The following is a 21,037-nucleotide window of genomic DNA, read 5'->3' on the forward strand; positions in this document are numbered from 1 at the left end:
ATCAATACTTTTTACCAACTGCAGCATGTTTTCAAATGGTTTTAATTGTGACTCGAGTGCAAGCCTGACCCAAAGATGGCCTCCCTGAAGTCCGTTTCATCAACCTTGAAAGGGAAAGACTTTTGGAAGCCATCAGAGGATCACACCATTTAATCTTAGTCATGAATGTGACTGAGCACAGCAGTGAGTATTCATGGGCCTTCGGTTGTGCCATCGGGGCAGCAAAGGATTTTGCGGACGCTGTTAAGGCAAATTTACTATTCTAACTCTAGTCCTATAATAATTGCGGAAAGTTCAACTTTCCTCAGTATAGTCCAGGATGCTCATTTACTATTATAACTCCAGTTCTGGTATATCTTGGAGAAACTTAAAAATGACCCAAGTGTTTTTAAAAATGGTTGAAAAGTTGTACTTTTGTAATGCTGGTAAGTGCTGTCTAAGGCAAAAAAAACTAGGAATACCATTAATAAACAGCCTTCTCCATGAGCAAAGAAACAACAAGCATTGGCAAAGCCAATATGTCTCACCTATGCAAGAGCTATTGGCTTTGACAATGTTTTAGCACTGTTGTACATCAGAATGGCTGCTGTTCCGCGTGTCTAAAGGCTAGTGGGGTAAAGGAGAGTGGAATGGAGTGGATTGTCATAGAGTGGTGTGTTATGGAGTGGCTTAGAGTGGCGTTGAGTGGTGTACAGTAGAGTTGAGTGGCGTAGAGAGGAGTGAAGTGGAATGTCATAGAGTAGCGTACTGTGTTGTGGAGTGTCGTGGAGGGAATAGAGTGTTGTGGAGTGGAAGGGCATAAAGTTGAGTGGCGCAGAGGGAGTACAGTGCCAGAGTGGAGTACAGTGTCGTAGAGTGTCATGGAGTGGTGTAGAGCAGAGTTGAGTGGCAAAGAGGTTGTTGCGTAGGCAGGAGTAGATTGTTGTAGAGTAGAGTGGCGTAGAGCAGAGTAAATTGTCAGAGTAGAGTATCATAGAGTGGAGTACAGTGTTATAGAGTTGAGTGGCATTGAGTGGAGTGGCATAGAGTGTCAGAGTGGAGTGGTATGGAGGAGAGTAGCGGGCCATAGAATAAAGTGGAGTAAAGTGGCATGGAGTGACATAGAGGAAGTTGCATAGAGCATCATAGAGAGGAGTAGTGTTGCAGAATGGCATGGAGTGGAATAGAGTGGCATAGAGGGGAATGGCATAGGGTAGAGTATAGTGTCAGTGGAGCAGAGTTTAATGGAGTAGAGCATCATAGAGTGGAGTATTGTGGAGTGGAGTATATTAGAGTGGAGTAGAGTGGCCTAGAATGAAGTAGCATAAAGTACAGTGGTTTAGAATAGATTGGCGTAGAGTGCAGTGATGTAGAGTGCATTGGTTTTGAGCAAAGTGGTGTAGAGGGCATTGGCATAGAGTGCAGTGACGTAGAGTGCAGCGGCACAGAGTAAAGTGGTGCAGAGTAGTCTGCAGTGGTGTAGAGTGCAATGGCCTAGAGTAGAGTGGCGCAGAGTGGAGTAGAGTAGTGTAGAGTGAAGTGGCATGGAGTGGAGTGGTGCAGAGTAGAGTGGACTAGTGCAGGGTAAAGTGCAAAGGTACAGAGTAGAGTAGAGTGGTGTAGAGTGTGTTGGCCTAAAGTATAGTTGTGTAGAGTGCAGGGGCATAGAGTGGAGTGATGCAGAGTGCAGTGCCGTAGAGTGCAGTAGAATGGCTTAGAGTGGAGTGGTGCAGGGGCATAGAATGCAGGGGCGTAGAGTGGTGTAGAGAGCATTGAGATAGAATACAGTGGTGTAGAATACAATAGAGTGCCATAGAGGGCAGTGACTTCAAGTGCAATGGTGCAGAGTGACGTAACATGCAGTGGAGTAGAGTGTTGTGGCATAGAGTAGAGGGTTGTAGAGTATAATGGCGTAAAGTACAGTGGTGCAAAGTAGTTGGCGTAGGTGCAGTGGCATAGGGTGCATTAGGTTTGAGTACAGTGGCATAGCGTAGACTTCAGAGGAGTAGAGTGGTGCAGCATAGAGTTCAGTTGCATAGAGTGGGGTAGAGTGGCGTAGAGTGCAGTGGCATAGAGTAGATTGTTTCTAAGTGGAGTGGTGCAGGGTAGAGTATATTGGTTCAGGGTATAATGTAGTGGCATAAAGTAGTGGCATAGAGTATCATGTAGAGCAGAGTGGCGTAAAGTAGAGTGGCACAGAGTTTATTGCTGTGGCGTGGAGTGGCGTAGAGTGCAGAGGCATAGAGTAGATTGTTTCAGTGTAGTGTAAAGTGATGTGGAGTGAGAGTGGAGTAGTGCAGGGTAGAGTGCAGTGGTATAGACTAGTGGCATAGACTACATTGGAGTAGAGTGAAGTGTTGCAAAGTGTAGTGGCAAAGAGTACAGTGGCTTAGAGTATATTATTTCAGAGTAGAGCGAAGTGGCATAGAGTAGAGTGGTGCAGGGCAGAGTGAAGTGGTGCAGGGCAGACTGGAGTGGTGCAGGGCAGACTGGAGTGGTGCAGGGCAGACTGGAGTGGTGGAAGCAAGAATGGAGTGGTGCAGGCAAGAATGGAGTGGTGCAGGCAAGAGTGGAGTGGTGAAGGCAAGAGTGCAGTGGTATAGAGTAGTGGCATAAAGTGCATTGGTGTAAAGTGCAGTGTTGCAGAGTGGAGTGGCGGAGATTGGAGTTGCCTGAGAGTGGATTGGTGCAGAGTAGAGTGGCCTAGACTGGAGTAGTGTAGAATGCAGTGGCAGTGAGTTCAGTGGTGCATAATAGAGTGCAGTAGAGTGCACTGGTATAGAGTAGAGTGGTGCAGTAAAAAGGCGTGAAGTGGCGTAGATTACAGTGTCATAGAGTGAAGTGGTGCATAGTACATTAGAGTGGTGTAGAGTGTAGTGGCATAGAGTTTATTGGCTTAAAGTGCAGTAGAGTGGTGTAGAGTAGAGTGCAGTGACAGAGTAAGGTGGCATAGAGTAGAGTGACATAGAGTTCAGAGGCAGAGAGTGGAGTGCTGCAGAGTTGAGTGTTGTAGAGTGCAGTGGTGTAGAGTAGTCATGTTGAGTGCACTGGTGTAGAGTGCAGTGGCATAGAGTGGTGCAGAGTGAAGTGACAGAGTGCAATGGTGTGGCATAGAGAACAGTGGCGTGAAGTGGTGCAGAATAGATTGGCATAGAATGCTGTGGTGTAGAGTGTATAGGTTTTGAGTAAAGTGGTGTTGAGTACAGTGGTGTAGAGTGCAGCGGTGAAGAATAGTGTGGCGTGGCATGACGTATTGAATGGAGTGGTGCAGAGTGGAATAGAGTGACGTAGTGCAGTGGGTTAGGGTGCATTTGTTTTGAGAAAGGTGCTGTTGAGTTCATTGGAGCAGAGGGCAGTGGTTTAGAGTACAGTGGCATAGTCTAGACCACAGAGGCATAGAGTGGCACAGCGTAGAGTGCAGTGGCGTATAGTGGAGTAGAGTGGCATAGAGTGTAGTGGCGCAGGGGCATAGAATTCAGGGGTATAGTGTGCAGGGGCGTAGAGTGATGTAGAGAGCAGTGACATAGAATACAGTGGTGCAGAGTAGAATAGAGAGGTGTAGAGTGCAGTGACTTAGAGTGCAATGGTGTAGAGTGACATAACCTGCAGTGGCACAGAGTAGACTGTTGTAGAGTATAGTGGCGTAAAGTTCAGTGTTGCAAAGTAGTTGGCGTAGGTGCAGTGGCATAGGGTGCATTAGTTTCGAGTAGAGTGGTGTTGAGTGCATTGGCGTAGAGTGCAGTGGTTTAGAGTGCAGTGGCATGGCGTAGATTGCAGAGGCATAGAGTGGCGCAGCATAGAGTGTAGTGGTGTAGAGTGGAGTAGAGTGGTGTAGAGTGCTGTGGTATAGAGTAGATTGTTTCAGAGTAAAGTGGTGTAGAGTGAAGTGGTGTAGAGTGGAGTAGTTCAGGGTGGAGTGGTGCAGGGTGGAGTGGTGCAGGGTGGAGTGGTGCAGGGTGGAGGGGTGCAGGGTAGAGTGCAGTGGTATAGAGTAGTGACGTAGACTACATTGGAGTACAGTAAAGTGTTGTAGAGTGGAGTAGCATAGAGTGCCAGCGCAGAGTGGAGTAGAGTGGCGTAAAGTGCAGTGGCATAGAGTGCAGTGGCTTAAAGTATATTGTTTCAGAGTAGAGTGAAGTGGCGCAGAGTGGAGTGGTGCAGGGCAGAGTGGAGTGGTGCGGGGCAGAGTGGAGTGGTGCGGGGCAGAGTGGAGTGGTGCGGGGCAGAGTGGAGTGGTGCGGGGCAGAGTGGAGTGGTGCGGGGCAGAGTGGAGTGGTGCGGGGCAGAGTGGAGTGGTGCGGGGCAGAGTGGAGTGGTGCGGGGCAGAGTGGAGTGGTGCGGGGCAGAGTGGAGTGGTGCGGGGCAGAGTGGAGTGGTGCGGGGCAGAGTGAAGTGGTGCGGGGCAGAGTGAAGTGGTGCGGGGCAGAGTGGAGTGGTGCAGGGCAGAGTGGAGTGGTGCAGGGCAGAGTGGAGTGGTGCAGGGCATAGTGGAGTGGTGCAGGCAAGAGTGGAGTGGTGCAGGCAAGAGTGGAGTGGGGCAGGCAAGAGTGGAGTGGTTTAGAGTAGTGGTGTAAAGTGAACTGGTGTAGAGGGCAGTGATGCAGAGAGGATTGGTGCAGCGTGGAGTGGCCTAGACTGGAGTGGTGTGGTGTAGAGCACAGTGGCGATAAGTTCAGTGGTGCATTGTAACATGAGGTAGAGTGCACTGGTATAGAGTAGAGTGGTGGAGATTAGAGTAGAGATGCGTAGAGTGAAGTGGCATAGAGTACAGTGTCATAGAATGCAGTGGTGCACACTACAGTAGAGTGGCATAGAGTGTAGTGGCATAGAGTGCATTGGCTTAAAGTGCAGTAGAGCGGAGTAGCGTAGAGTGCAGTGACATAGAGTAAGGTGGGGCAGAGTAAGGTGGGGCAGAGTAAGGTGGGGCAGAGTGGCACCGAGTCTAGTGGCAGAGAGTGCAGTGCTACAGAGTAGAGTGACAGAGTGCAGTGGAGTAGAGTAGAGTGACTTTGAGTGCATTGGTGTTGAGGGCAGTGGCATAGAGTGGTGCAGAGTAAAGTGACAGATGCAATGGTGTGGCATAGAGTAGAGAATAGTGGTGTGCAGTGGTGCAGAGTAGAATGGCATAGAGTGCAGTGGCGTTGAGTGTATGATTTTGAGTGAAGTGGTGTAGAGAGCATTGGTGTAGAGTGCAGCGGTTAAGATTAGAGTGGCGTAGTGTGGAGTGACAAAGAGTAGAGTGGCACAGAGTGGAATAGAGCGATGTAGACTCTAGTGGCATAGAGTAGATTGTTTCAGAGTAGAGTGAAGTGGCATAGAGTGCAGTGGTGCAGATTAGAGTGGTTTAGAGTGGACTGGTGTTGAGAACAGTGGCGTAGAGTAGAGCGATGCAGAGTAGAGTGGTTTAGAGTTCAGTGGTAGAGAGAGCAGCATTAACGAGTAGAGTGACGTGGAGTGGTGCAGAGTCGAGTGGAGTTGTGCAGGGTAGAGTGTAGTGGCATAGAGTGCAGTGGCGTAGAGAGCACTGGCATAACGTGCAGTGCCATAAAGTGCACTGTTGTAGAGTACACTGGCATAGAGTGCACTGGTGTACAGTAGTGCAGAGTAGAGTGGTGCAGATAGCAGTCAAGTAGAGTAGTGGTGAACAGTAGAACAGAGTGGTGTAGAGTGAAGTGGGGTACAGTGCAATGGTGTAGAGTGACGTAGCGTGCAGTGATGTAGAGTAGAATGTCAGAGTATAGTGGTGTAACGTGCAATGGTGCAAAGTAGTTGGCATAGGTGTAGTGACGTAGGGTGCATTGGCTTTGAGTAAAGTGGTGTAGGGTGAATTGGCATAGAATGCAGTGGTTTAGAGTAGAGTTGCGTAATGTAGCGTGCAGTGGCAGAGTTGCACAGTGTAAACTGCAGTGGTACAGAGTGGAGTAGAGGGGCATAGAGTGCAGTGGCAGAGAGTAAATTGTTTCAGAGTAAACAGAAGTGGCGTAGAGTGGAGTGGTGCGATGTGGAATGTCCTAGACTGGAGTGCCGTAGAGTGCAGAGGTGTAGAGTGGAGAGGCAAAGAGGCAAAGAGTGCAGTGGTGCATAGTAGAGTGGGGTAGAGTGCACTGGCACAGAGTAGAGTGGTGCAGAGTAGAGAGGCAAAAAGTAGAGAGGCGGAGAGTGAAGTGGCGTAGAGTGCAATGTCAAAGTACAGTGGTGCACAGTAGACCAGAGTGGCGTAGAGTGTGGCGTAGAGTGGCCCTGAGTAAAGTGGTGCACAGCAGAGTGGCATAGAGTGAAATGGCATAGGGTTCAGTGGCAGAGAGTGAGGTGCTGCATAGTAGAGTCGTAGAGTACAGTGGTGTAGAGTGGCATAGGGTGCATTGGTGTGGATTGCAGTGGCGTAGGGTGGTGCAGAGTAAAGTGACATAGAGTGTAATGGTGTAGAGTAGAGTGGCATAGAGTAGAGTATAGTGGCATACAATGCAGTGGTACAGAGTAGACTGGCACAGAATGCAGTGGCGTAGAGTGTATGGGTTTTGAGTAAAGTAGTGTAGTGCACACTGGTGTAGAGTGCAATGGTGTAGAGCGCAGTGGCATAAAAGTGCAGCGATGTAGAATAGAGTGCATAGTATGAAGTGGCACAGAGTGGAATAGAGTGGTGTAGACTGTAGTGGCACAGAGTAGATTGTTTCAGAGTAGAGTGAAGTGGCGAAGAGTGCAGTGGTATAGAATAGAGAGTCGTAGAGTATAGTGGTGCAGAGTAGGTTAGAGGGACTTAGAGTGGATTGGTGTAGAGTGCAGTGGCATAGAGTGGAGCAATGCAGAGTAGAGCAGCGTAGAGCGCAGTGGCATAGAGTAGAGTGGCATAAAGTAAAGTGTCAGAGAGTGCAGTGTTGCAAGGTTCATTGTCGTAGAGTGCAGAGGTGTATAGTAGAGTGGCATGGAGTACATGGGCATAGAGTGCAGTGGCGTAGAGTACAGTGATGCAGAGTAGAACAGGGTGGCGCAGAATACAGTGACAGAGTACAATGGCGTAGAGTGCAGTGACATATAGTTTAGTGGAGTAGAGTGCAGTTGTGCAGAGTAGATTAGCAGAGACTCCATTGGTTTAGAGTAAAGTGGTGTAAGGTGCATTGACATAGATGCAGTGGCACAGCCGCGGTCCATTCAGGTAAGAGCAGTGGGGCCGGGCTGGGGGGGATTCGACAGACATTCGACAGACGACCACAAGGAAAAATCAAATAAATAATACATGTTCCCTCATTGTCGTCTGTCAAAATCCCCCCCCCCCCCAGCCCCACCGTTATTACTTGCACGGGCTGCGGCTGTAGTGGCATAGAGTAGATTGTTTCAGATTAGAGGGCAGTGGTGCATAGTAGAACAGAGTGGCGTTGAGGGGATTTGCATAGAGTGCAGTGGCGTACAGTGCACTGGAACAGAGTAGATTGCATTGGTGTAGAGTGCATGGCATTGAGTGCAGTGTTGCCGAATAGGATGGTGCAGAGTAGGGCAGCACAGATTGGAGTGGCGTGAATGCAATGGCAAAGAGTGCATTGGTGCATAGTAGAGCAATGTGGGGGTAGAGAGCATTGGCATAGAGTAGAGTGGTGTAGAATAGAGAGGAGTGGAGTGGTGCAGATAAGAGTGCAGTGACTCAGTGTGGAGTTTAGTGGCGTAGTGTGGAGTGGTGCAGAGTAGAGTGCAGTGGCATGGAGCAGTGCAGGAGTACATTGGAGTGGACTATGCATGGTATGGTAGCGTACTGCCATTACAGCCAACACACGCCGATAATTGAAATGACCATTACATTTGCACTCACTTACAATTTTACTGCTAAAGGTATACAGAGCGCAAACAATAATGTGTCAAAATGTCATCAACCAATGTATTGATTTGATCGTTAGCACAGTTCATTTACAGACATTTAAATTTTGTTGTGTGCTAGAAAAAAAACATATCGTACAGCCTTGCTCAGGCAGACCCACAGTAGCCAGCATGATTGTCACATAAATCCTCTCACTTTTTGAAATGTATAAAATAGCATCATATGAAAAACTCATTTATAGATTGCAGGACAATCTTGGAACTTTCATCCAAATTTTGAACCCCTTTCTAGCTATTATTTCTGGTAATATTTCAGATTTTTCCTTCTAATTAGGAACTACAATAATGAAATCACTTACTTTTTCATCTCCTTATTAATTGATTATCATCATTATTTATATTCATGCTGTTGCTGTTATCATTTAGGACTGTTGATGTTTTAGCCATTAACACTATTATTTGAATTAGGGCTTACTGTTCACCTATTGGAAATTGTTGAGTTAGTAGGAATATCTCCACTTGAAATACTATATTTATATGATATTATCGCTACTATCTTCCAACTATCTATAATATATGATTTACTACATATTGTATACTATCTACGTCATCTCCTCCCTAGCCCACCTTTCCTATTTTTTCCTTTCCAGGTTTATGAGTATCTCAGATATTGTATCTTTCAATATCTGTATTATCTTTTTTTGTGTTTAGAAATCTGAGAAGTTAACATTTCATTGTAATTTATTGTGTGGTCATAATTTGTTTTATTGTTTATTATCCTTCTTTTAAGTATTGTTTATAAACTGACATATACTTCTCAATAAAAATATACAACAACAAAAAAATCCTCTCACTTTGAAGTCAGAGAAAGAAAAATAAACACAAGGGGCCATATTTACAAGAATAAAGCGCACCCCTGTGCTCTCACCTGCTCCGCGCTTAAAAAGCAGCCATGCGTCAACGCAGGCACCCTTGCACTATGGTGCATGGGGTGCCTGCATTGAAGGAACAATTGTACTTGTGCAGGAAGAGAAACCTTTCTGCACAAAAACAATCATTGATGGTGTTTTGCTACTTCCATTCTGCAGCACATATACAAAGAGCAAAAAATGAGGAGAAATAAAAGAATTTTTCTGCATGTGCCATTTTAATGCCTCCCCTGGAAAGGCATTAGTTTTTAGCACTGCTTCAGATTTACATGTCCTTATAAATCTGAGGCAGTGTCAAAAAGCTGTGGATGTTGCCTTGGAAAACCCACAACAATACCCATGACACGCCCGTTTGATGCAGAGTACTGCGTGAATCATGGCCATATTTACAAGGCCGTGTAAAGCCACGCAAAGTGGCTTTGCGTGGCCTTGTAAATATGGGCCAGCACACAGTGCAGCCGGAACATCAAAAAAAATCATGCTCCAATGGTGCTAGGGGCAAATATGCCCCCAAGTTTCCTGAAGACACAGCCTGACATTTGAACTTCCTCTTTCAAATGCACAGCAAATGTGACAAGATAACAAGATTTAAAGGCCTGTTTACAGGAAGCAAGTTTGTGGAAGAATACAGTAAACAAGGTTTAGGCAACAGGAGGGATGAACTTGAGCTGGACAGCCTAAAGCAAATAAAGTCAGCAAATACAAAGCCAGAAAATGTGAGTTACAAACCACAAAGCCAATGGTAAGTAACGGGCGGAATACATTCCTAGGTCAACTTTCTAAATGTCCCCAAGACGTCTTTAGTAAACCAGACAGCTGCGCTGTCTTGTAGGCTGCAACCTAAAAAGGAGACAACAACTGCAGATATACTACTAGCTGCAGGTAACTTGGTGAGGATTTATTTAATATAGACATGCACAAACAACATAATATCAGCACCATTAAAAAAATTAAAAGGCATGAAAGTTGTACGTAAATATATTTCACAAGTTCATGTCTAAAATATGATTAAAGTGAACAGATGTAGTTTTAAAATTCATAGTTAACAGTAAGAGGAGGCTGTTGCACTAACAACAGTTGTCTTTAGCAGCACTAACATTCTGGATGTCAGTAAGAAATTCAGCCGCCATGCGCCAATTTCAAGGCACAATGACACATGAAAACAAGATATAATGGATGCCTTATACAGGTATAAGTATGGTCAGTAACTAGCCTTACAATACAATATTTACTATGACAACTGACAGACCCTTCTTTTCTGTTTCTTTAACAGTTCCTCACTCCTAGGAAACTGTACTGTCTCCTTGCCTGTTTTTTTAATATATGTTTTTATTAGTTTTGATAGCAGTCAAGACCATATTAAAAAAGAAAAAACATTGAAATTGACAATGACTACAATAGGACAACAACATGTCTCAGCGAATCATTTAACTTTGTCATAACCAGAGGTACAAGAGTGGTAGTGTACTGGGTAAGTGGAGGTCCAGGGATCGCTCAAAGTATGCATCACTAGTGTGAAAATGGAATTAGTTGTGTCTCCCTGCCTGTTTAACATTTATGTCGGATCTCTGACCAGACTCATGCACTCCTTCATATTCTGTTCTGTTTCTGCATGTATGCCGGCGACAGTCATCCACCTTGACGATCATGGTCATCATGGTCAACGGCCATCTTGTTTACATTTTTATTTTCTTAGTTCAAGTGCAAACGTGGATGAGTGGCTATTAGCTCAAACTAAACACAAGCAAGACAGGGATACTCACTGTAGACAACTCAGTCAGCCTATCTTTGGGTCAGTTCTGGCCTTCTGAAATGGGCAGGGACTTTAACCCTGCCGTCTATCATGTGTAATCTTGGTACTGAATATTATGCAGGCATAAGTCTTTCTTCTCAAATTTAATCAGTGGTATCCAGTTGTGTTTACTATCTTGAATCCTGAAAAACTACAATTTCTTAATTTTGACAGGAAACAATTGGCTATTTTTTGCTTTATATGTTCCTGCATTAATTTTTCTAACTCCATTTATGTGGGATTACCTCAATTATATCTCCAGAGGTCACAGGTGGTATAAAACAAGCGGCTTCCATCATCACCCATGCAGACGCCAACAGTCATAAACAATCCATCTTTCTCAAAGGAGCTGTCCTGTCAACACAGATGTACCAAGCATGATGAACAAATGCAAGGCCTTTTCTTCAGGAGAATTTGGAGAAGTGTGGAAGATGGTTAAAACCAAATTCTGAAAAATATAAAAAGTGGCACATCGGGTGTTAGAACAACCATAGCGGAAAAAAGATGTAAAAAGGATCAGTACACAAGAAAGCACCCAGTTCCTCAATTTCCACTCCTAACATACGGGCACACTAGTCAAAAGAGGTTCTAATGCAGAAAACTGTAGAGATGTTAACATCAATAGGAGATCCCTAATTGCACCAGGAGAATGTGAGACTTGTCTCTTCAAGAAAAAGCTTTTCCAAAGCCTTAAAATTAAAGATTTAATTGATAAACCACTAGAACCTCAATAAACCCTAATTGCTGCACATTGACTTCTCAAAGTAAAGACTGCTAAGCCTAGTATCTCTAAGAAATCAAGTATCCTAGCTGGATCACAAGAAATTGGCTGAAAATCTTTAGAGTCACAATATTTTTGAAAAACCCCCCAATGCCTTTCAAATTCCAAACCCCCAGATTTAGCCACACTAAGGCCGCTTGCTCCAAGTGAGAAACTGCAGTTGGGGTAGGATCTACTGGAAAAGCCCAATGAGAAAAAGATACCAATTGCGACTGGGTCAACAAGGGATCACCAATAACACTTGGACATGGTCCTCCTCAATCTTTTGAATTACTCTTGGGATTGGACTAAGGGAATCAGTGGGAATGCATATAGCAGATCCTGAGGTGACCGAATAGATAGTGCATCTACTGCTCCTGCATTTGGAGAATGGACCAGGCTGCTGAACAGAGGTAGCAAAGCATTCTCCTCTGATGCAAATAAGTACAACCATGAAAGTCTGTATCGCTGTGTTCCACTTCTAAATAGAGGGGTAAAAGACACTAGGATGTGGAAGGTGGAAAAACACAGCTCATATGATCCATCTGAACATCTTCTCTTCCTGGCAAATAAACTGAGATGGACCAGATTGGCTTCTTAGCATAAACAAAGCGCTTGTGTCAGTAGGCTCAGTTCCAGAGTCCAGTCCCCTCCAACTCTGTTCAGGTAAGGACTGGTTACCAAATTGTCTGTTGAACACAGATTACATGTTTTTTGTCAGAAACTGAGCAAAATGTTGAAGGACAAAGAAAACTGCCTATATCTCTTTCCAATGTAAAGATTTGTATAGATCCATTGTTACTATTTTGGGAAAAGGGAGATGAAAATTGAACCCATTGTTCAGATTTTCTGAAATCCGCCACCACTGAAGAATCATGTAAAACAAGTCTCCTTGAAACCTCAGCCATTCTGAGACTTTGGCCTGTGATTTGGACATAAGTGATTGCAGGTGAAATCTTAGTTTTATTTTCCTGTTATCTGGCAGAAAAATCTCCACAATGTCTGTTCTGAATAAGGCTCCAATTAACCATATTGGGCCATTCTGACTTTCTCCCCAACCTCATCATAAATGATTTGGCGCAATTAACCATCAAATCCAAGCCCTCCATGAAGGAGACATAAGCATCCAAAAGGCATTGGGGACCTAAAGCTGTCCTCCGCATGAGGATGGCATCATCCGCATATACAAGTACTGAGGTTGCCCTCACACCCACCTTGGACCTTCAATAATGCCAATTTCAGGCTATTTATGTAATTGGTAAACAAAAATGGGGCTAAAATACACCCCTGCCGAACACCATGGGATATAGGAAAACTTCTCATACAAGCACCCTCACTCGTATATCTAACTGAGCCTGAAATGTCCCAGTGAAGAGCAGCCAAAAAGGAAATTAAGGCTGTCTCCCCACCATAGCCAGTTTTGATTGGTTCACCTGATCGAAAGCTGTCGAAAGATCCATAAAACCCAAATACAGTGACCCCTTTTTCGCCATAGTCTATTTCTGGATGAACGGACGAAGATTCAAGCAATGGTCCGTGGTGCTTAGCCCAGGTCTGAACCTGAGCTGACAATTGGAGATGATATTCTTGTCCTTTTCCCAATCCGTCATCCTCTTTAAAACCACCTGTCACAACACTTTCACCATGGAATCTAGAATTGAGATAGGGCGGTAACATTTAGGGTCCCCTCACTCCCCATTCTTGAACACTGAGACTATAATAGGTTGTGACCAAGACGACAAGGGTCCATAGGCAGCTGCCGCATTCAAAATATTTGTCAAGAAAGGATCCCAAATAGTGCTATCTCCCTTGAACACCATCTGGCCCCGAAGCCTTATGCCTCGACAGACGAATAATAGCACTCTTATTAAGACAAGCAGCAGAGATTTCCTCAGGGCTACCATTAGATGATGTAGACTGTCTCTGACTATCATCCAAAAAAGAGATTGACGAGAAATGAACATACCATTGAGCTTTTGTTATGACTGGGGCCAGACCAGATAACGGATCCACAGACAGGAAGGGGTGGATTAACATTTTCCTGAATACTGCTATATCATTACTTTCACTGGCTACTACCAATTGTTCCCAAATGTCCTCCGTAAGGGAATCTTTCCTGACTTTTAACACCTTCTTGTACAAAGCTCTTAGATGGTGTAATCTCATCCCTATCTCTTGGATGCAACTTGACTGCTGCCATTGAAGCCCCACAAGCCTTTCAACAGGCCCTATCAAACCACTGAGGAATATTTGCAGCAGGGTGCCCGCAGCGATCACTGTGAGGGATGATTTAACCTCAAAAACATAAATTGGAAAATGCTAGGAGAATATCTTTGGGGCACAATTCAGGATTGAAGCAATTTGCCAACTTGAGACTAAAATGCTTAAAATGTAACCCAGAGAAATCTGCAGGGACAGTGTTCGACCACCTTACCCATCTCCCCTGACCTGAGACAGCCAGTGAATCCTGGGTAATGGGTAATACAGTGGGCTGTTTACTCTGTTGTAGAAGTACCAGCTAGAGACATGAAGATTAAGAAATGATCCACAATAGACTCGGTACTTCGGCCTACATACATCGGGATAATGCCATCACAATTTCATACAGGTTTGAAGTGGCCTCTTGTGATCTGCTAGTAACACAGACTTCGCCATGCCCCGTGCCCCCATCCCCTGCACACCACCCCTTTCAACCATGGTCAAAGAGAGGCACTAGTTACACAAACTACTGTAATAAGCTCAAGCGGAGGCTGAGGGGCATTCTGGGGGCAGGTGTCCTCTGGGACATCATCAGATAATGAGGTTAGGGGTACACTACTACCCGACTGGGCCCTACCTGATTTTTTCCCAAACAGGCCAGGTACTAAATTTCCCCTTTCCTCTCTGTGCCCCCAACTACATCTGAATCTGGCTAAGAGTACTATAATACTATGCCTTCCTAGGATACTTTTTTAGCTTATCTGGGACGACTGCTACATCTAAAGATTTCCACTTCACCATAACTAAAATCTACAAACAAAAATGAAGCATATAAAGAAATTAGTGGTACCCTTAGAAACAACTAATAAAGTAGCATCAAATAAATAAAAAATGAAGATGAGATTAAAAAGTCTCCCCCACACAGGCTCTGACTAACAATCCGGGGCCTCTATACATACATTCCCACCCTCTCTAAGACTGTTGCGTGTTAACACTACACCACTCAAAGGGTCCCGTTGGTGTAGCGAGCCATCCTGCTCTTCCTCAACAATGTATCCCTGCACCACCCCTCGTGACCAGGCTCGGTCCGAGACAGTGACCCGGTGTGCGTGGATTGTTGTGTCCTGCGAGACACGTTCTAGTGTCTCGACAGGCACTGCTTTAGTAGCCACTCCCCTATGGGAGTGGACACACACACACACCCCACACCCATCCATCTCCGGCGTCACGAGTGACGTGACCCGGCTAATAAAGGGGCCCGTGTGCACGTGCTCGTGGCCAGTTCCAGTATCCACATATCCTGAGTCTGTGTTGTTAATCCTTGTCATGTGGGCCTAGGGCCCAGTACACAACAATGGCGACGAGTGGGTCGTAACCTGCGTGCGAGCTAGCAAACCGCCTCGCAAGTCGTTGGGAGGAAAGAAAGTGCCACTTAAAGCACTGCCTCTATCGTTTGTCGGGAAGAAGACGCCCAGCAGCACCCCTACCTGATGTGGAGCGGTGAACTGTACTTTGCCGAGACGATACATGGCGGGCTGGTGAGTGGCGCCCCTGGCCTGTGCATGTTGATGAATGGCGCTGAGGCACCCCGCTAGCAAGAGGGATGAGCCTACACAAGCCCGGAAGGTCGTAACAGTCACGGCACGCATCACCCTGATGCCTGACACCAGAACCGAGCCGGTGGTGCCCCGCAACCTTGCTTCCCACGGCGCAGCACACGGGCGGCGCCTAAATTGCCGGTGGTGTAAGCTGAAGGTATAGAGAAATACATATATATCCATGTGAAAGACATGAATCAAGGCGGCACCTGATCCGAATCACGCTACCATCGTAAGTGCCTACTGCCGCTCTGAGGAGCAGGAGGTCATTGTCGTAAGTGAGGACTGTCCGACGCCTCTCACGGAGCGGAGCAACCCTGCCATCCACCAGGCTGGAAGCGCACCACGACCCCAGACAGGACCAGAGGTACGTCCCCTACCCACGGAGGCGCCTGTCAGCAGCGCGGCCTGCTGTCATCTGCCTTGGGAGGAAGCGCTCCTCTAATGAAATGCACCCTGACCCCCAGTAGGCCTAAGCAAAAGCGGCCTCCCCGTGTCATGTGCACTTGCCTGCCGCCTGCCCTGTACGCATGGATAGTGCTACAGCCACCGCAAGCCAGGAAGACAAGCTAAAGAGACTATGCACTGCTCCCGGCACCACTGCAGAGAGTATCCGAGGGCGCTGCCAACTGTTGAAAGGGAGTGAGACTGGAAAACCCCTGAGAGACCCAACACGCACAACGATACCTCAGCCAAGAGAAGCATTGAGTGGCCAGACGAGGTCCAGCAAAATTACAAAGACACCAGACAGCCACCCAGGCGGACCGACGGCCCTGGCGGCAGCACCAAGGGAGAACCACACATAAGCCGCAGCAAGCGCCTCATGTAAGCCGCAGCAAGCGCAAACCGCGTTGCTCCCATTGCTTCACAGTGAGACCGTCCAGCCCAGAGTGTCGGCAGTCGGAGTGGAACGGCATCCCTGCTCCTGACCGCACATGCCCGAGGTGCGAGAGAAGGTTCAGAAGAGGCAGTCAAGTGGCTACGACGTTCATCCAGAAACCTCCTCTCCTAGTTAATCATCGTCACCTGTCGTCCTGGCCCAATGGCAGCTACGTTATCAATGCCATGTGCATGACACAGCACTCAGGAAGACACGAGGGAGTGTGACCGGAGGGTCCACACTGAGAATCGGACAACCAATTGAGGTCAGAAGGGAAAGTCGTGATTGGCAGTGCTGGACGATGAAGAAACCCAAGCTACAACAGGAGTGAGTCCTGATACAGCGACAAGGGAAGAGGGGGACAACCCGAAAAGGAACTGGCAACCGCACAGCGGGAGGCCGAGGGTAAGCCGCACAGCCTGCGCGAACCGAGTCTCATGTCTCATGTTTCACAACGTGTTCATCACCCTCCGTCATCAAAGTCCCAACAGCCCAAGAAGCCCAAGTGCAAGTGCTTCCCAGAGAACGTGGAGGCACCTGGCCGCCCCTGCCTCAGGTGATCGACTTCAGACTGAAAGCCTGCAATCATCAAAGCAAGTCATCACCAGCCATCGTCCAGATTCACCACACGACTGGCCATGCCATCACGCCAGTCTTCATCAAGTGCGTCAACCGACACAATCTCGAAGACACATGGAGCGGAGTCCTATGCTATTGCCAAACTAGCCTACAAGAAAACTCAGAGGCTACCTGCTAACCTGGTCTACACCTGAACTGTGGCAGCGAGAGCATGTCCTGACCAAGATCCATACACCCTTGAGGTTTGTGCGAGAGACTGGCTACGGGCTCCCCGGTGGTTTGCCGCTGCCCCCAGCCGGCCCATATGCAGCCCCCATCGCAGCCTATCAGCAGTCCCGTGGCAAGCCCGAAGAAGGGCCTCCCCAGGCGGGAGAGCTGGAAAAGACATTGTTCCCCCCGCCAGGTCACCGGACACAGCAAGACAGCCTCATAGATACGGCTATGCAGAAAGGATTCAGTGAACTTTCACCATGGAATACAACCATGATCTTGACGCACCAGTTAATGAACAGTTGTTAATCACCACATACCATCCTCAAGGTCAGCAAAAGGAAGCCAGCTGGGACCAAAGGGCATGACTCCACCGACACGTTACTAGAGTGCCGCGGACCTCTTCAAGCAAGCATTCGTGTCCTGGATCACACAGGTTAAATAATGAAGGCCCGCCGAGATTGTCCTGCTACCGTTGGAGTTACCAGTCCTGGTCTGTTGCCTTCGGGATGCTTGACCCGAGAAACTGATGTAACCTGTGGTGTATATTTTCTTGTTATTTTTCCCTACAGGTTGGACTAGGGAACTTTTGTTTTTATTAAAATTTGGGAGGAATGTTGTGTCCTGCGAGACACGTTCTCGACAGGCACTGCTTTAGTAGCCAGTCCCCTATGGGAGTGGACACACACACACCCCACACCCATCCATCACCGACGTCACGAGTGACGTGACCCGGCTAATAAAGGGGCCCGAGTGCACGTGCTCGTGGCCGGTTCCAGTAACCACATATCCTGAGTCTGTGTTGTTAATCCTTGTCATGTGGGCCTAGGGCCCAGTACACAACAGTGGATCATTCCTTAGCGCGCTGTGAAAGCCTACCGCCAAAACTGGCCCCTGCATGCTACACTGGCGACGAGGGGAGTACGAATCCTCGCTATCCCCCTCTCACGCTTGCCCTTACTTTCCAGTGGGCTGTAGGTGTGCGACGCAGCCGTTGGAAGGATCCCTGCCTGAGATCCTCCAGCGCCGCTGCCTCGATCCAGCACCCTGCTGCGGCATCCTGTGGCAAGAAAACAGCACGATGACCCGTCCCAGGCCGTGCGGTGAAGTGCCTTTGATCCGGAGCGGAAGAGCTCTAGAGAATAGGGGCAAAATGCTTGGCCGGGGGCAGGGCCTACAACTCCGACATGCAGCTCAGCTCCAGGCCGATATGAGGCCCAGGAACTAGCGCAGGCCCCACCTGATCTGCCTGGAAGGGGCACAGAAGTGCAGAAGGACACAGAGCAGCAAGGCGGTGCCAGAGGGACAGGGGCACAATGTGATCTGCGGCCCACAGCCTGACCCCAGCAATACCACCATCAGGTGCCCACGCCTGGCACAACCAGCAGCCCCAACAAAAGGACAGGTCAGTCCCAAGGCTCCAGGGGAGGAGTGCCACAGGGCCCCAAGGCTATACAGATTAGGCTCAAGAAGAGGTCAGTCTTTTCACTCTGGGGTCGTAAGGGCACAGAGGCACTGCGCCCATGGCACGCAGTGCCACACACCCTGCAGAAGGGGGCAAGCATCGGCACACCATCGGGGACCCACCAACGCCACAGCTGCAGGCACAAGCGCCGCTGACACCGTACTCACATGAGTCTGTGAAGCCAATACTCCTGTTCAGCCAGCTCGCTGACCCCGCCACTGCAGGGCCGAGATGGAAGCTCTGGGTGGGTAGCCTGAATCACTACTTTACAGGGACCAGAGAGACAGATGGGACGGTGAAACGTTCCCTGCTGATGCACTTTGGGTGCGACGGGCTCTATGAGCTGTTTGAGATGCTGCCGGACACTGGGGCAGCTCATAAATATGATAGGGCCATGACTGCTTTTAACATGATACCTCGACCCACACGAACCCCGGATTACGAGCGGTTCAAGTTGCGCCAGGCCCGGCAAACGGAGGCGGAAACGGTAGACATGTTCTACGCCCGGCTGAGGAAGCTGGCACACACATGCACGAACATTGACCAGACGGAGGAAATTCGGGTGTAGATCATCCAGGGGTGCAAGTCCGTTGCGCTGAGGTGCCAGATGCTTTGCCAACCTGGAATATCCCTGGATGAGATCCTCATCGTAGCCCGCTCCCATGAGCTATCGCACAGACAGGCGGAAGAGATGGAGGTCGTCCAAGTTTGCAATACCCCGACCGCCCAACAAGGAAACAGATCCAGGTCAAAGAGGCGACAGTGGAAGCGGTGCAAAGATGCCCGGGATCTGGACAATGGCGTGCTTCAGTCAACCAGCCCACCGGAAGATGCGGACATTGCGGCTTCGATCACAAAGCGCAAGACCGTTGCCCAGAAATAGGGCAGACCTGCTCATAGTGCGGCAAAGCCAATCATTATGCCAGCGTCTGCCGAGGTGGGGAGGACGCTCCCGGGTAGGCGCGTCCAGAGGCGCCCCACGACCCTACGCTACCTGTCGTTCGATGACAGCAACACCACAGAAGCACCAAAAGAGCAAGGCGCTACCATCTACTATGAAGATGACGACGACACCTTTGCCATATCATTTGCGGGACAGCCCGGCTGCAATAAATGCCCTCCTCTAATGTGCAATTTGAAAGTCAACGGAACCACGGAGCACGCACTAATAGATATTGGTGCGTCCGTGAACGTGATGAACTCCGACCAATATGAAAGGTTGTCGCCCAGGCCACACCTAGCCCCCAGCTCCACCAAGATCTCTACCTATGGAGAAACAGTACCCATACCGCTACTCAGAGTGATCAAAGTCGATGTCTCGAGTTCCACACACTCTGTGAAGACCAGATTTCACGTTACCGAAGGCAAGAAGGGAACATTGCTGGGGTGCCACACCATGGAAGACATAGAGCTGGTGTTTTTCGCCAAACAAGTCCACGACACCCATGCGGAACATATCTTGAGTGAATTCCCACAGCTCTTCCAAGGCCTGGGTAAATTGAAAGGGCATCAAGGGAAACTTCACATAGACAAAGCCATACAGCTGAGGGTGCTTCGACACCAGCGCATTCATCTCCGCCCCGATGTGGAAATGGAGCTGCAAGAACCGGAAGATTTGGGGGTCATTGAGAAGGTGTTGGGACCCACCCTATGGGTGTCCCCGCTGGTGGTCGCACCGAAGCTAAAACAGCCTGGCGCCATTCGGCTATGTGTCGACATGAGGCTCCCGAATCAGGCCATCTCGGGAGAGAGGCACGTGACCCCAATGATGGATGACATTGTGGCCAATCTGAATGGGGCTCAATGGTTTTCTAAATTAGACTTGAACCCTAGATACCACCAGTTGGAGTTGGTGCCCGAAAGTCACTATATAACCACCTTTCCTACACACGTTGGCCTCAGACGGTACACCTGGCTCAGCTTCAGCCGCACAGGTGTTACAAAATGTCATCAAGGAGATCCTCTCAGGCCTGGTCGGAGTGATAAATCTAAGTGATGACATCCTAATATACTCCCAGAGCCTGGAAGAGCGACTCTACAAAGGCTAGCAGACTGTGGGCTCACCCTGTGGGCTCACCCTGCACAAGAGGAAATGTGCCTTCTATTAGAGTTCAGTAGACTTCATTGGGTACGTCTTTTCCTGAGACAGACTCGGCGTTGACTCACGCAAGGCCGGGCCATCAGGAATGCCCCAGTTCCCCAGAACTCAACGGAAATCAGGAGCTTCCTCAGCATGGTGACATACTGCGGGAGGTTTATTCCGAACCTGGCCACGCTCTCGGAACCCATGCGCCAGCTGACGAAGACAGGCACGCCCTGGGAATGGAGCCCCAAAGAGGAAGCAGCATTACAAAACATCAAGAAGACTCTTCTGTACCAGACAACCATGGCGTACTTCCACCCCAAGAAGAGCTCATGGTGGACCCCAGCCCCGTAGGTCTCGGGGCAGTCCTTCTGCAAGAGAATGCCAAGGAAATCTGTGTTCCGGTCCCCTACGCCAGTCGGGCGCTGTCCCAGACAGAAACGCGATACGTCCAAATAGAGCAAGAGGCCTTAGCCATAAGGTGGGTTTGCCAACACATTCACCTATACCTCTGCAGCCATCTATTCCGAGTGGTGACTGCCACTGTTCAATGGATCATCACACCTGGCACCACCAAGGATAGAAAGGTGGGCAATCCAGCTGCAGGCATACTCATTCCAGTTGCTCTACAGACCAGCTGACTTCTTGTCCAGACACCCCATACAAGGCAGAAGTGAGATAACCCCGGAGGATGCTGAGCACACTGAAGCATTCGTGAATATGGTCGAGGCCAACGCCTGCCCCATAGCATTTATAC

The 21,037-nt window shown here is 48.4% G+C and overlaps 1 long non-coding RNA gene across 2 annotated transcripts in view; it reads right to left on the reverse strand.

Annotated features, from left to right (window-relative positions):
- Window positions 1–21,037, reverse strand: part of LOC146867679 (uncharacterized) — a 144,929-nt gene that overhangs the window by 75,011 nt on the left and 48,881 nt on the right. Inside the window, exon 2 of one of the 2 annotated variants that reach the window (XR_014966123.1) lies at window positions 10,752–10,954. The exons of the other annotated variant lie outside the window; for it this stretch is intronic. This is a non-coding gene — a long non-coding RNA (uncharacterized LOC146867679). The remainder of the gene's footprint in view (window positions 1–10,751; window positions 10,955–21,037) is intronic. 2 annotated transcript variants of the gene reach the window in all.

Source organism: Triturus cristatus, chromosome 1_2 (assembly GCF_964204655.1).
Source record: "Triturus cristatus chromosome 1_2, aTriCri1.1, whole genome shotgun sequence".
Classification (NCBI taxonomy): Eukaryota; Metazoa; Chordata; class Amphibia; order Caudata; family Salamandridae; genus Triturus; species Triturus cristatus.